This window comes from Bombina bombina, chromosome 1, assembly GCF_027579735.1.
Source record: "Bombina bombina isolate aBomBom1 chromosome 1, aBomBom1.pri, whole genome shotgun sequence".
NCBI lineage: Eukaryota > Metazoa > Chordata > Amphibia > Anura > Bombinatoridae > Bombina > Bombina bombina.
In genome coordinates, this window is record NC_069499.1 from 392,479,507 (window position 1) to 392,494,623 (window position 15,117).

The 15,117-nt window shown below is 37.3% G+C and overlaps 1 protein-coding gene across 1 annotated transcript in view; it reads left to right on the plus strand.

Annotated features, from left to right (window-relative positions):
• The window catches only part of KIF5C (kinesin family member 5C), a 350,079-nt gene extending 342,758 nt beyond the window's left edge, over window positions 1-7,321 (plus strand). Inside the window, exon 26 of the mRNA XM_053698287.1 lies at window positions 6,039-7,321. The gene's annotated coding sequence lies outside the window, so the exon portion shown is untranslated. The remainder of the gene's footprint in view (window positions 1-6,038) is intronic.
• The last annotated feature ends 7,796 nt before the right edge of the window (window positions 7,322-15,117 follow it).

Genomic DNA, 15,117 nt, shown 5'->3' on the forward strand with positions numbered 1-15,117 from the left:
TCTTTTCTTAAATTATCTTTAAATTTAAATTTTTTATTGTGACTACTGGTATCGAAATATTTATTTATCTCTTCTGTGAGGAGTGAATTAAACACAGGGATATATTCTCCTTGTGTGTACGTAGGATTAAATGAAGAAGGGCGTTTGAAATTGCCCTGTAACGGATTGGATTGGGACAGAGAGGTAGGAGGAGCAAACAGTTTTTTAAACGGAGGATCCCCGCGAAAAAGATACACTGACCAGAAGTCTTGAAAAAGTCTGCAGAAGACGGACGAAACGCGTAGACGCTAGTAGATCCAGTTGGATAACAGTATCTGGAAAGGAAAGGTTGAATTTACTCCTGCATTGGGTAAAGGAACAAATACCAAGCCCTCAAGCCGGAAACGGAAACGAACAAAGATACAGCTACAGCTGAGTGAGACCGGAGAATCGAGGACTGTATGAGATCTTAAGAGACGCTTGTTAACTTTTTAATCCTGTAATTGCAGTATATTCATAAGCGCAAAGTGGAATTAAATACTGTTACCTTGAGTCGTGGTTACGCTCTCTCTTCTTTTTGTTTTTTAGTATATAACATATACAAAATGTGAAATAATACTTACAAATTATATTCAATATATAGACAAACTATCAGCTAGATCACGAGTTCTGTGTTAGGGTTAAAAAGCAGCGTTGAGAGGTCCCAACTCTGCTTTTTAACGCCCACTGGTATTACGAGTCAGGCAGGTACAGGTGTACCGCTCACTTTTCTTCTGCGACTCGAGCATACCACAAATCCCCTTACGTCAATTGCGTATCCTATCTTTTTAATGGGACTTGCCTAATGCTGGTATTACGAGTCTTGGAAGAAGTGAGTGGTACACCCTCTCCTGTCAAGACTTCTACCGCATTTAAAAGTCAGTAGTTAAGAGTTTTATGGGCTAACGCCGTAAAATAAAACTCTTAACTAAAGTGATAAAAAGTACACTAACACCCATAAACTACCTATTAACCCCTAAACCAAGTTCCCCCCCACATCGCAAACACTATAATAAAATTATTTAACCCCTAATCTACCGACCGGACATCGCCGCCACTTTAATAAATGTATTAACCCCTAAACTGCAGCACTCCCCCTAACTTAAATATAATTTAAAATAATCTAAATAAAATTACTAAAATTAAATAAATTATTCCTATTTAAAACTAAATACTTACCAATAAAATAAACCCTAAAATAGCTACAATATAACTAATAGTTACATTGTAGCTATCTTAGGATTTATATTTATTTTACAGGCAACTTTGTATTTATTTTAACTAGGTACAATAGTTATTAAATAGTTATTAACTATTTAATAACTTCCTAGTTAAAATAAGTACAAAAGTACATGTAAAATAAACCCTAACCTAAGTTACAATTGCACCTAACACTACACTATAATTAAACTAATTACCTAAACTACCTACAATTAATTACAATTAAATTAAATAAACTAAATTACGGAAAAAAAACAAACACTAAATTGCAGGGGAAAAAAAGAATTACAAGAATTTTAAACTAATTACACCTAATCTAATCCCCCTAATAAAATAAAAAAAGCCCCCCAAAATAATAAAATTCCCTTCCCTATACTAAATTACAAATAGCCCTTAAAAGGGCCTTTTGCGGCGCATTGCCCCAAAGTAATCAGCTCTTTCACCTGTAAAAAAAATACAATACCCCCCCCAACATTAAAACCCACCACCCACACACCCAACCCTACTCTAAAACCCACCCAATACCCCCTTAAAAAAACCTAACACTACCCCCCTGAAGATCTCCCTACCTTGAGCCGTCTTCACCCAGCCGGGCACAAGTGGACCTCCAGAGGGGCAAAAGTCTTCATCCGATCCTGGCAGAAGAGGTACTCCAAGCGGCAGATGTCTTCATCCATCCGGAGCGGGTCCATCTTCAATCCAGCCGACGCCTATCCATCCTCTTCAAACGAAGTCCAAGCGAAGAATGAAGGTTCCTTTAAATTACATCATCCAAGATGGCGTCCCTTGAATTCCTATTGGCTGATTGGATTCTATCAGCCAATCGGAATTAAGGTAGGAAAAATCCTATTGGCTCATCCAATCAGCCAATAGGATTGAGCTTGCATTCTATTGGCTGATTGGAACAGCCAATAGAATGCGAGCTCAATCCTATTGGCTGATCCAATCAGCCAATAGGATTGAACTTCAATCCTATTGGCTGATTGGATGAGCCAATAGGATTTTTCCTACCTTAATTCCGATTGACTGATAGAATCCTATCAGCCAATCGGAATTCAATGGATGCCATCTTGGATGACGTCATTTAAAGGAACCTTCATTCTTCGCTTGGACTTCGTTTGAAAAGGATGGCTCTGCGTCGGCTGGATTGAAGATGGACCCGCTCCACTCCGGATGGATGAAGATAAAAGATGCCGTCTGGACATCTGCCGTTTGGAGGACCTCTTCTGCCCGGATCGGATGAAGACTTCTGCCCCTCTGGAGGTCCACTTGTGCCCGGCTGGGTGAAGACGGCTCAAGGTAGGGAGATCTTCAGGGGGTAGTGTTAGGTTTTTTTAAGGGGGGATTGGGTGGGTTTTAGAGTAGGGTTGGATGTGTGGGTGGTGGGTTTTAATGTTGGGGGGGTATTGTATTTGTTTTACAGGTGAAAGAGCTGATTAATTTGAGGCAATGCCCCGCAAAAGGCCCTTTTAAGGGCTATTTGTAATTTAGAATAGGGTAGGGAATTTTATTATTTTGGGGGGGCTTTTTTATTTTATTGGGGGGATTAGATTAGGTGTAATTAGTTTAAAATTCTTGTAATTCTTTTTTTTTTCTGTAATTTAGTGGGGTTTTTTTTTCGTAATTTAGTTTATTTTATTTAATTGTAGGTAGTTTAGGTAATTAGTTTAATTATAGTGTAGTGTTAGGTGTAATTGTAACTTAGGTTAGGGTTTATTTTACAGGTACTTTTGTACTTATTTTAACTAGGATGTTATTAAATAGTTAATAACTATTGTACCTAGTTAAAATAAATACAAAGTTGCCTGTAAATTAAATATAAATCCTAAGATAGCTACAATGTAACTATTAGTTATATTGTAGCTAACTTAGGGTTTATTTTATCGGTAAGTATTTAGTTTTAAATAGGAATAATTTATTTCATTTTAGTAAATTTATTTTGTTTAATTTAAATTATATTTAAGTTAGGGGGGTGTTAGGGTTAGGGTTAGACTTAGGTTTAGGGGTTAATAAATTTATAATAGTGGCAACGATGTTGGTGGCGACAGATTAGGGGTTAATAAATGTAATATAGTTGCAGTGATGTTGGGGGGCAGATTAGGGGTTAATAACTATAATATAGGTGTCGCCGATGTTGGGGGCAGTAGATTAGGGGTTCATAAGTATAATGTAGATGGCGGCGGTGTCCTAAGCGGCAGATTAGGGCTGACTTAAGCAACGCTGGTATTGAGGTGAGATATGGAGCTAAATTCTGCTCTACGCTCACCTTTTTGCGGCTAAGGCCGGGTTTAAAAAAACCTGTAATACCAGCGTTGTTTTAAGGGAGCAGTGAAAAAAAAAAGCTTGTTAGCACTGCACGGCTCTACCGACAAAACTCGTGATCTTTTTTTATTTTATTTTGTCTGCCTGTATAAAAACTTTTTAAAAACCTGATATGTATATTTTATGCCAAGGTGTAATGGATGAGGAATAAATACTGCTAGGAGATGTGTGTTAGTTATCTCTGTTACTGTTTCTCGCTTAGGCCCCGATATTAAAAGCATCGACTGACCATCGAAACTGCCTCACTGGCCTCGTCAGCCTTGCAGTCAGACGGTCTGTCGAGATATTCAAAGAAAAGGGGCATGTCTGAGCAATGCCGCTCGTCGGCATATTGCTGCGGCGGGCCCTATTTGAAGTGTATCTACACGGCTCAGACAGTGAAACTAAAGTAAACATTGTTTCCATGTAGGCACACGCTGATTTGAACATATCAATCTTGTGTCGATGTGTCTGAATCAAAGTGCCGGCTACTCCCATTAGCACGCCCCTCTAACTCCTCCTGAACACCTATAAGGATATCACTACTAAGTTACACTTCCACTGTTCTGCCTCGTTTGCTCCCCACAACCACCTACATCCCAGCCAACCTACAATCACCCTGCACGCCCAGCTAACTCCCCCTGACTACCTACAAGTACATCACGCCTAACCTACACACCCCTGGAACACCCAGCTAAGGCCCTAATAACACCTACACGTATGTAATTCTAAACTACACTCCCATGGAGCGCCCCAGCTAACTCCCACATACTGCCTACTGTCATAAAAATACGTTCCTATAATAAACTATATTAAATAGTAAACCTCCCCATTTTAACTATGAAGCTATGTCGCTAAAATTATAATCAATGTGTCACAGAGAATCAGCGCCTGACCGGAATTGAGCCCTGGTCCGCTGCTTCTTAAAAGGGGTGCCAATCAAACAGGGTGCAGGGGATCAATTCACCCTTTTAGTATGTTGGCAGCAATTTCATGAGGCACCTAGGGAAACCATTTGTTTGGGGGTGCAACCTTCTGGAAGGAATGGGGGACACTTCAATTCTGGTCCCTCATTCCTCCCAGAAGCAAGCACCCCCAAACAAGTGGTATACATAGGTGCCTCGTCAAATTAGGCACACTCCAGCAGGTAAAATAGACCATTTAGAACACATTAAAGGGGAGTCCAATATCCTTTTAAGTTATAATGGGACATCATTGTGCTGTGAATAAACTTTGTTTATGGATTAAGCTTTTAATAACCTATATCTGTACTATGATTAATGTAAACTTTCTGCGGTTTTGTGATTTATTTATTTTTAATTAGCCTTTATTTCATCCCCATCCCCTGATATATATTTCATGGTGTATAGATGAATGTATTTTAGAGACTTTTACACTTCATAACACCTCTCACTGCACACTGTAGACAAGAGACTTGTGGCAAAAAGAAACAAATTGATTTGTAACTGTACACAGTGTCACAGTAGACCGGTTTGTTGCAAACACTATAGAGATGGGTGTAAATCTGTACAATTCTATTTGCTTATGCTAGTTAATAAATAGTAGTACAAACATTCCAATATCAGTGTATATGCATGTAGTCTCTTAGTAAAAATAGTGGTGGTCACTACGATATTTAATTCCCATCAGGTGGAGTGTCTAGAAGCATCAAAGGATATATATATATATATATATATATACTCCAACTCTGTGTATGTATACCCTTTACTTAAGGACAAGCAGTAACAGATTACAAGTTCAAGTTAAAATTCAGGAGCTGAGCAGCTCTACTCACGTCCCTTTGTTAGCAGTTGTCCTCCTTCCAGGTAATGTTGTTATACACAGCTTTCAGTCTAGAGGGGTTCTTCCTACCCCTCCGGGTTCCTTAGTCCTCCTAGGTCTCCACACATGTACCACACACTAATGGCCGGTCTGCGGACTCCTCAGCATGTAATTGCAGGCACATAAGAAACGAGTGCCTATCTCCTTCTGCCCGTGCTCACACTCTGTGGCCAAAGTTATGCAATATAGAAAGAAAGAAGTAGAGCACCGGGCTTCCACGGAGAATAAAATTATGACTTTATTAAATACAACATTTACAAACAGCTAACATGTTTCGGCTCCCACGCCGTAATCTTAGCTAAGATTACGGCGTGGGAGCCGAAACATGTTAGCCGTTCTCTGTCCTTCATTAGTCAGTTTTTTTACCCCGGGGACTATGGTCCCTTGTTTGTAAATGTATTTAATAAAGTCATAATTTTATTCTCCGTGGAAGCCCGGTGCTCTACTTCTTTCTTTCTATAAGAGACTTGTGGCCTCTTCCCCTACCACCTATGCCTCCCATGTTGGTTTTGCTTAGTGTCCTTATAGAAGAGACTTATTAGTATTGTCATGATAGTTTTAGAAAATTGAGGTTTGGATGACATCGAGAAACATATTTTTGCTTTAAAAAAAATGTACTGCACCTCTAAGAACATGGCTTGTTTGTTTTCTTACAGACAGAAAATACCATCTTCAAGCATGCGATGTCACTGATGCTATTTCATGCTTTCGCCTTTCCTACACATGTAGTCTGCACCTTGTTGCTCCTGCGTTCTCTACAATCATCGGAAGAACACAGGATAACATTTTTCTTAGGTTTGTCGACTCCATCAATGTACAGACTTTGTGCTTAGCTCAGCATATGTAATGTGTCAACATAGTCATCAATGCAGTAGTTTTAGCTGTGCCAATACATTTCTTTACAACCAATGGCACCTGATTCCTGGTGCTATAGAGAATTCTCTGCTCTTGTGTTGGCATTACTATAATCTGTCCTGGGGAGCTTTATCTGAAACCCAACAGTGACCACCGTTCAGTTGCTTTGCTATATGTCACACTCACCTGTCAGCTGAAGGGTTAATTTATCCAGTGTCAGAGGTTGGAGGCCATGCTCTGTTACAGCTGTCTAATGTATTATAAACATATTATTTTATATAAATATATATATATAAGGAATGAAGAAAGTGTGCTGCTATGTTATACCGCCATAATAAAGGTTATATAGGCTGCAGATTACAAAGTTCTAGTGCTGGAGAAGGCCTCATGCATAGGACAGCCTTAGTGTAATGGTATGTCAAAAAGCCTTACACCATAACTGGTTCTTTTGGATATACAACCTAGTCTATAATAAATGTTTAATACACTGCAAACAAATATGGACTGGGAAGAAAACCTTTTTACCCTTTGCTGTGATGAGGGCCACTGGCAGCTAATTGGTATCAGTGTATTTTACTGCAGAGCAAGTCTAGTTTTTATAGGCTACAGTTCCCTGCTCCAGCATATATTAAATTTGTCCCTTTACATTATAATGAATCAACTAGATTATTATGAAGAGAGCAGTCAATGCTGTAGTACTTTTCGTTTAGCCTTGAGAAAAGCACATAGCAAAGAGTGATGAATGTATAGAACAATCTTTTCTTACTGTAGTTTTGCCAAAATTGGTGCGCCCAGCGAGCGACAAGCTAGGGCTCATTACAGTTACAAAGATGAACTTTTTTGCCTTCTAACCCAAATGTGCCAGTTAAAGGTTTTCCTCAAGGAGAAACTGCCAGTGTGTGAAACAGACAGGATTATTTCAAATCTGTATTTACCAAATGGTTCGCTACTGGTTAAACATATGGGTCAATTTTACAGTAGCAACACGGAGACTCTTCAGAAAACATAACTACATTAATCAATCTCATATGTGAATTATATTGGTGTTCAGAATCTGGGTGTATATATTTTTCCAATATTTATTTTCTATGGGTTCTCTTCTATTTATTACATTATTTAAGTTTTTTTTGTGTTTTTTTTAACTATTTATTTTTACATGTTATTTAATATCTAAATATAAAAAATGCATAGCCACTAAATTTGGCTGTATAAGAAGAAACTTTGTTATTTTGGAGCAACAACAACTATTGTTGTTTAAACAATAATTCTGTGGGAAATAAATGGTTTCATTTAAATACTAGAAATAATTACTAGTCATTAAGTGCTGTAGTGAGTTACAAGGAAGGAAAGCAAGACTATGTAAATGCTAAAAAAACAATTCTCAGTGCACTCTGTAAGAAAAATACAATGTGTAGTTAAAGGGATAGAAAGGTCAAATTGAAGCATTTTTGCAATATACTTCCATTAGCAAAAATGCTTTTAGTAAAAACTATTACTGGTTTTCGGTGTCATACGCACATATGCTGCGATTGCCAGTGCACCAGTATTCAAGCTCGGGGAACTGGCAGTGGTGTGTTTTGTGCCTGTATAGACTTATGTTGTGTCATACAAGCCACTGTTGATTCTCCCAAGAAGGTGTGGTGTTTGAATACTGTTGCCCAGGCATTTACAGCATATGTGCATATGCCGCTACAAAAAACAGCAAAGGTTTTGCTAGAAACAGTTTTGCTAATTGATGTACATTTAAAAAAAATGATTCTATTTACAATTTGAATGCACAGATGCACATTTCAATTGTGACTTTTCTATCCCTTTAATAGCATTATCTATAGTAGATTTATGGAGTGCATTGATTATGCTTGCTATTATCAGTATGCATATGCAGTACCATGAGTCCCAGAACAAAATCATTTAAATACTTAATGCATTTGTGAAGCAAGAAAGAAACGACTTTTTATTAGTTTGTTAGGTAATGAACTAAATTTTGGGCACAAGTAGTTAAAATCTGTTTATTCTTCTTGCAAATGAATGACAAAAAAAAAACATTTTGCACATATTTAATAATTTATGCATTAGAGCAACAGTTTTACATTGGATCTTTGCCTCTAGTTTAAGGTGACCTCGACATCCCATAGAGGTGCCTAGTATCTGATCAGCCAGTCAGATCCTCTAGGGTATGGGATCTCTAGGCCATCTTTATCGTGCTCATTATTATAACATTGTTGTGTGTGCAGAAAAAAATGATAGCTATGGTTTTACTTTTGTTTGTCAAGTTAATCGCAATCTACAAATGAGTGACTGGTTCCTTTACAATATGGAGATAAAAACAGCAATAGGATCTATGTGTATTACAACTTCAGCAGATTAACAAATCCTCTTGAATTCTAATGAAGCATTTTCTTGGTACTGAGTTCCTTCTACAGCCGGACGTATTGTAGTGTACACTTGTACGTCTTCCTATACGGAAAGTAGTTGCTAATGATATTCCTACTGAACGGGTTTGCATTGCTCAACTATGCGCCAGATGTAATAGTAAATATGATTTCAATTATGTTTCACGTTTTAATGTCTCTTTTGGGAAAGATGTAACTAAACAATTACTAGTATTTTTAAATTGAACCTTTTTTCTACCAGGTTAAATACCAGTTGTTTGTTAAATGTATCATGTTTAATGTTGGAGAGTAGAGGAAATGGTTTTTTTATAGCATTGTACATGTCTAGGTTGTAAAGTATGTGTGATGTGTACTATAAATGTATATTCACCTATCACTATATATCTGTACAGTAGCGTTCATTTTAGAAAAGCAAAACATATCTAATTGAGAAAAATAAAGACTGATTTCAAATAAAATATTCACTCGCTCACCTGTTTCAGATACACTGAATCACTTTTTTCTCATGACATTTTTATTTGCGATGTAAAATATTTCATGCTGTTAAATTTTCCCCAGGATAAGTCTCCAGCTCCTGATATGAAAGATGTATGGATACACTGGCAGACTGCATGATATTTTATCTGAAAATGTCAAAGTGGAAAATAAAATTGACTTAGTTTACATCCTGTGTTTGACTATTTATTTGTGTTTGCCCTCTATGTGAGTTCTGCCCTGTGCGTTATATGAATTTGCTTTACACAGGTTCCTATACATTTTCTTATTGCAGATCAATAGATCTTTAATTATAATTCCATAAGCATGGAAGTCAAAATTACACTTTTGTGACTCAATTGTATAATTAAAAATATATATATATATTTATTTTATGTAATTGACCACTTTCTGTTTGTTCTGGATGTTTGAAATGTGATTCCTTTCCATGAGTTCATGCTGAGGTAAGTTCAGGAGCATTAAAGGGACACTGAACCCAAATTTTTTCTTTCATGATTCAGATAGAGCATGCAAACTTAAGCAACTTTCTCATTTACTCCTATTATCAATTTTTGTTCGTTCTCTTGCTTTCTTTATTTGAAAAAGAAGGCATCTTAGCTATTTTTTTGGTTCAGCACCATGGAAAGCACTTGTTTATTGGTGGGTGAATTTATCCACCAATCAGCAAGAACAACACAGTGTGTTCACCAAAAATGGTCCGGCATCTAAACTTACATTCTTGCATTTCAAATAAAGATACCAAGAGAATGAAGAAAATTTGATAATAGGAGTAAATTAGAAAGTTGCTTAAAATTGCATGCTCTATCTGAATCACGAAATAAAAAATCTGTCAGTGTCCCTTTAAGTAAGCCGTAAAGATGTTACCCCTTTGTGTTTCCAATAATCAGTGTTACTGCTGGAGTGTATTAAATTGTTTACATATAGCTCCATTACCTTTTACTTTGTCATTGAGAAAAGACTTAGGCAGAAATCAGTGGGTGGTGAGAGGGACAATTATGTTGTGTTCATTTTCAATTGTTCTTTCAAATTACAGGGCTTTCAGTATACAGATAGCGATAAAATTAGGAAATCTTTGTGTGTGTAAAGAGTGATAACCTAAGGATGTCTGCTCTCCATGCAAGCTTACTCTATTTGAACGGGTCGGGGTTTCAAAGAGCATACATAGCTATTTGAAATCATAAAAAATAAACCTGAATGAACGGTGTAACATACATTTTATATGCTACAGCTGGTATAACAAGTCATTGTAAACAGTGTGTGTTATACAAGCAACCTGTAGAGGAAGACTGGAGCAAGATGTTTCAAGTGACTGCTAGAAATATCCATATTCCACCTTCCCTTACTACTACTGACTTACACACACGAATAGTCTCCTTTAATGGGACATTAAATACTATGCTTATAAAAAGTATTGAGGTTATTCCCCGCCTACCTCTAGTCATGGGTGCTGCCATGTTGAAATCTATCATTTACTACCCTCCAGTGCTGGTCTGTTTGCACATGTGCAGCAACTGTGCTTCATATACCTGCAGTGTAATAAGTTCCTTAATTGCAGCACTCCTGATTAGAGAGAGGTGCATGAAATGTATTTAGGTGTTCAGAAACCCTTTAAACAGTTCTTCTAGCTGTACAGTTGTCATATTCCCTTGCTAATTTCTGCATAGAGTGGCTGAAACCTCTACATTGTAAAGCTCTCTCTACTGGCTGCTTGTATGATTTCTGCTGTCACACAGTGCTAAAGACGCTGGCACACTCTTACGCCAGTCCCCGTAAGCACTAATGGAAAGAAACTCCTTTTTAACATTAAGAAATAAACAATATTAGTAAATTGAAACTTTTTTAAATTGTATGCTTTGCTCTGAATTTTGCCTTTTATATCCCTTTACTAATTGTATTATGATGTTAAGCAATGAATCCTGGGTATACATGTCCTCCGATGAAAAACATTTGTTTATTGCACTTAGCAACATAAATTGCATATCTGGTAAAGTTTGCTTCCAACAATTTAAGCTGAGGTGCTCTCCAATTCTGATCATAGAAAAGTGTGTACATATGGCCACACAAGACCAGGCGAGATTTACCTCCCCCAAGTAGAAAGCAGGTCTGTATATTCACTTACAATGTATTCATATCTCTTAGTACAGCTCGGAGCCGACACAAAGGTTGAATCTGCTATGGCATCAATAATTTATAGAGGCAATAATGTGTCTCTTATTTTAACTTTTTTTCTACCTGTATTATTACATGATGTACCAGTTTTAATTGGATCTGAGGTTTATAAGTAAAACAGAATTTGCAGGTACAGGTTTTGATAGGAGCCTATACCACCCTACCAACCCAAACTTTCAATGACTGCCATTGCTTTGTGTAGAGATACAAGGGTGTGTGAGAACGCTGCAGACTTGAGTCAAGAAGAGAGAGACACAGCTGGCATAAGTCATCCTGGGACCCTAATAAGGATTGGGACATTTATTCTATATTCACTGACTGGTAACAGAATAATCCATTAGGAATCTCTCCACTTCTTATGTCATTCAATGAAACTGATTTACTATCATTTGAAATGCTACTTCAAACTTTAGTGAAATATATTTGCTTATATAACAGGTCACTTTTTAACTCGTTTTCATTAAAATGCTGTTTTAAACAATCGTACTTTATGATTTGCTTTTTATTTCACTTGGTCTGTTTTTTAACAGTATTTTAAAGGGAATGGAATTGTTGTACCCAAGGCACTCGGTTGTACTTGCCCCCAATACATAGGACCTGTGCTACAATAGAGGCAGACTAGACGACCATCTAAGGGTGTCCCTTTAGGGAGAGCACATATTTGGTGCATGACATTTCTTTTTTGTTTATTTAATGTGTATTTTTGTTAGCTGCCTGATTTGGGCTTTATATTAGGGGCCATATGTAGTGACATAATGGCTAGAACTCTCCTGAAACATATGCAAAATCAACAGACGGCAGCACCTTGTAGCAGGTATAAAAGCTTTATTTCATCACATTTTCACAAACATAGCAAGAAAGTGGATTCCCCAAATTGGGGGGTTTCCAAAAGTCTAGGCTTAATCAGCACAACCGTTAGTAATAAAAACTCAAGAAATATAAGTGTCAAAAAATAAAAATATCCTTTAATAAATCACACAATTCACAAACATACCACATTCATGCATGGGATCCCAGTAATAAAAAGTCAATAGACTGAGAGCAAACTTCTGGTGCACCAGGGTGAACTGGATATGTATGTATTAACCAGTGGTATTAGATATTTGTAATCCACAAAAAAGATAGTTCCATATCTTTAAAGTCCCCAAAGTGCCGCTCTGCTGAACTAGCCAGACCAAACCCTCGACTCAAAAACAGTGATCGAATCACCTTTCAAAGCATACTTTTTCAAGCCGTGTATGTTATTCACAGGTACATCAACTGTCATTTCCTTCTTGACCACATTTGGTAAATAGTACTACCTGTGTTTGTAGTGCCAACGGCAGAATCTTCAATGCTTACATGGAGCACGGTCTTTACACGGGGGAAATTTGAAAGTGACTCTTCTTTCGAAAAACTCAATAAAGAGACACAAAAACTTATAGAAAAGTTACAGAGTGAGTTAAAATCACGAAAAAGGAGAAAACTGATAAGAGATCAGGAAGACTATAGGAGAAATAAAGTATATATATATAGGAATAGGATCAATACTAGGAATTTTTACGATTCAGGTACTGACAATTCCGACATAGATTCAGATGGTGAAAATAAGAACGGTAACGATAATTCACAGATGCACCCTTTAGGCGTAGGACCAGATGAGGTGGGAGGAGGAGATACGGGTGGACAAACTCAAAATAGGAGAGGAGGGAGAGGGAGGGAGAACAGACGCAATCAAGGTCAATATATGATGACCAGAAACAGGATGAGATTCAATTAAAAGGAATGACTAGTTCACTCCTGGGCCCCCCCCCCTTCCCCACAAAAAATGGGTATTGTCAACCTTTCCTCCTTCCCTTTGAATAATGCACATGTTAAGGTATTGGAAAAAGGCCTAAGTTTCTGTCCATCTAATAATTTAGATTTGTTTGAAGTAACCAAAGATCTTCACCTGTTTGCGAGAAAATTAGCCTTGAAAAAGATCATGACACCGAAAGTTCAAATTAATCTAACATGTAATAAAGAAAGAGATGCTCTTGATAGTTTAGAAACTCTGCTTTATGAGCAGAGTACACAGAATATCGATATCCTTCCAAAAACTGACTTAAAGAAAAAAATCAACCTACATGCCCTCTTTTTCCTCCATTCCTAATATTTCAATCTTTGTACAAAATGTATCTCGAGAGCTAGCACAAATTAAGAACACAAAGGTTGTGAATGATAACCTTACTAAGGCTGAACGCAAGGCTTTAAAAGAACTGACCAATCATCAGGAGCTGATCATAAAGCCTGCGGATAAGGGCGGCAACGTCGTTATCCTAAGCCAAGAGTATTACATTAAGGAAGCAAGACGGCAATTGTTAGACACAACTCAGTATGAAAAATCTTCACTTGAAGATTTTCATAAATCACACAATGAACTATTATTTATGTTGAATGATGCTCGAAGGAATAACCTGATCACAGGTCAGGAATTCACTTTCCTTTTCAACCATAAACCAAAAGTACCAGTATATTACTGGATTCCAAAGTTACATAAGTCGATCCACAAACCTCCAGGCCGCCCAATCATTTCTGGGATTGGGGGCCCCACAGAGGGTATTAGTAATTATGTTGATACATTTTTGCAACCATTTGTGAAGGATTTGCGCACATTTGTGCAAGACTCAACTGATGTAATTAAAAAATTGGATGGGATTAATGTTACTGATGAAACCTTGCTGGTGTCTTTGGACGTCGAATCCCTCTATTCCTCTATCCCCCACTCTATTGGACTTGAGACATGTGAACATTTCCTGAGTACAAGAGGAATGGGGTACAAAAAACACACTGATTTTGTAATACAATTATTGAAATTTATTCTGGAAAACAATAGATTTTTGTTTGATGGAAATTGTTACAGACAAAAACGAGGAACAGCCATGGGGGCTACATGTGCACCAACTTACGCATGCCTACATCTTGGTGGATGGGAAGATCAGACTGTCTTTAGTGAACATGCTGAGATAGTTGGTGCACATGTAGCCCTGTGGATAAGATATGTGGACGATATCCTCCTATTATGGGATGGTAGTGAATCTGACTTGCTCCAGTTTGTCACTTTGCTTAACTCAAACGACAAAAATATTTTTCTTACATGTAATTACAATTACAATTCAATTGATTTTTTGGACATGAAAATAAGTAAAAAGGAAGGGATATTGGTAACTGAAGTTTTTCGTAAGCCAACTGCAACTAACAATTTACTTTTAGGAACGAGCCATCATCCTGAAAATTTGAAGCGAGGTATACCTTATGGGCAATTTCTGCGCTTGCACCGAATTTGCTCTGAAGATCATGTTTTCAGAAAACAGGCGAAAGAGATGATGACTCGTTTCCTTGAAAGAGGATACTCAAAGAGGTGTGTAAAAAGAGCACTATTTAGAGCATCACAGCAGGATAGAAAGGATCTCCTTTACCAAAACAAACAAAACAAAAAAGAAGAGAATAAGATCAGATTCATCACTAAGTATAACACACACTGGGGTAAGGTAAAATCTATCCTAGGGAAAAACTGGCACCTTTTGACTAATGATAATACACTCCATGAATATGTGGGTGATTACCCACTTATGACTGCGAGAAGGCCTAATAACTTAAAAGACATTCTTGTCAAGAGTGAATTTAATAAAGTCCCTACAGGCAATTGGCTAGAACAAGCTGCCCATAAAGTGGTTGGAAGTTCACCTTGTAGCCACTGTGTATGTTGCCAGTTTATGTGTAGAACCAAGACGTTCTGTACTAATACAGGGATTACGTATAAGATCAATTCCTTTATCAATTGCTCTACTAAAGGAATAATATA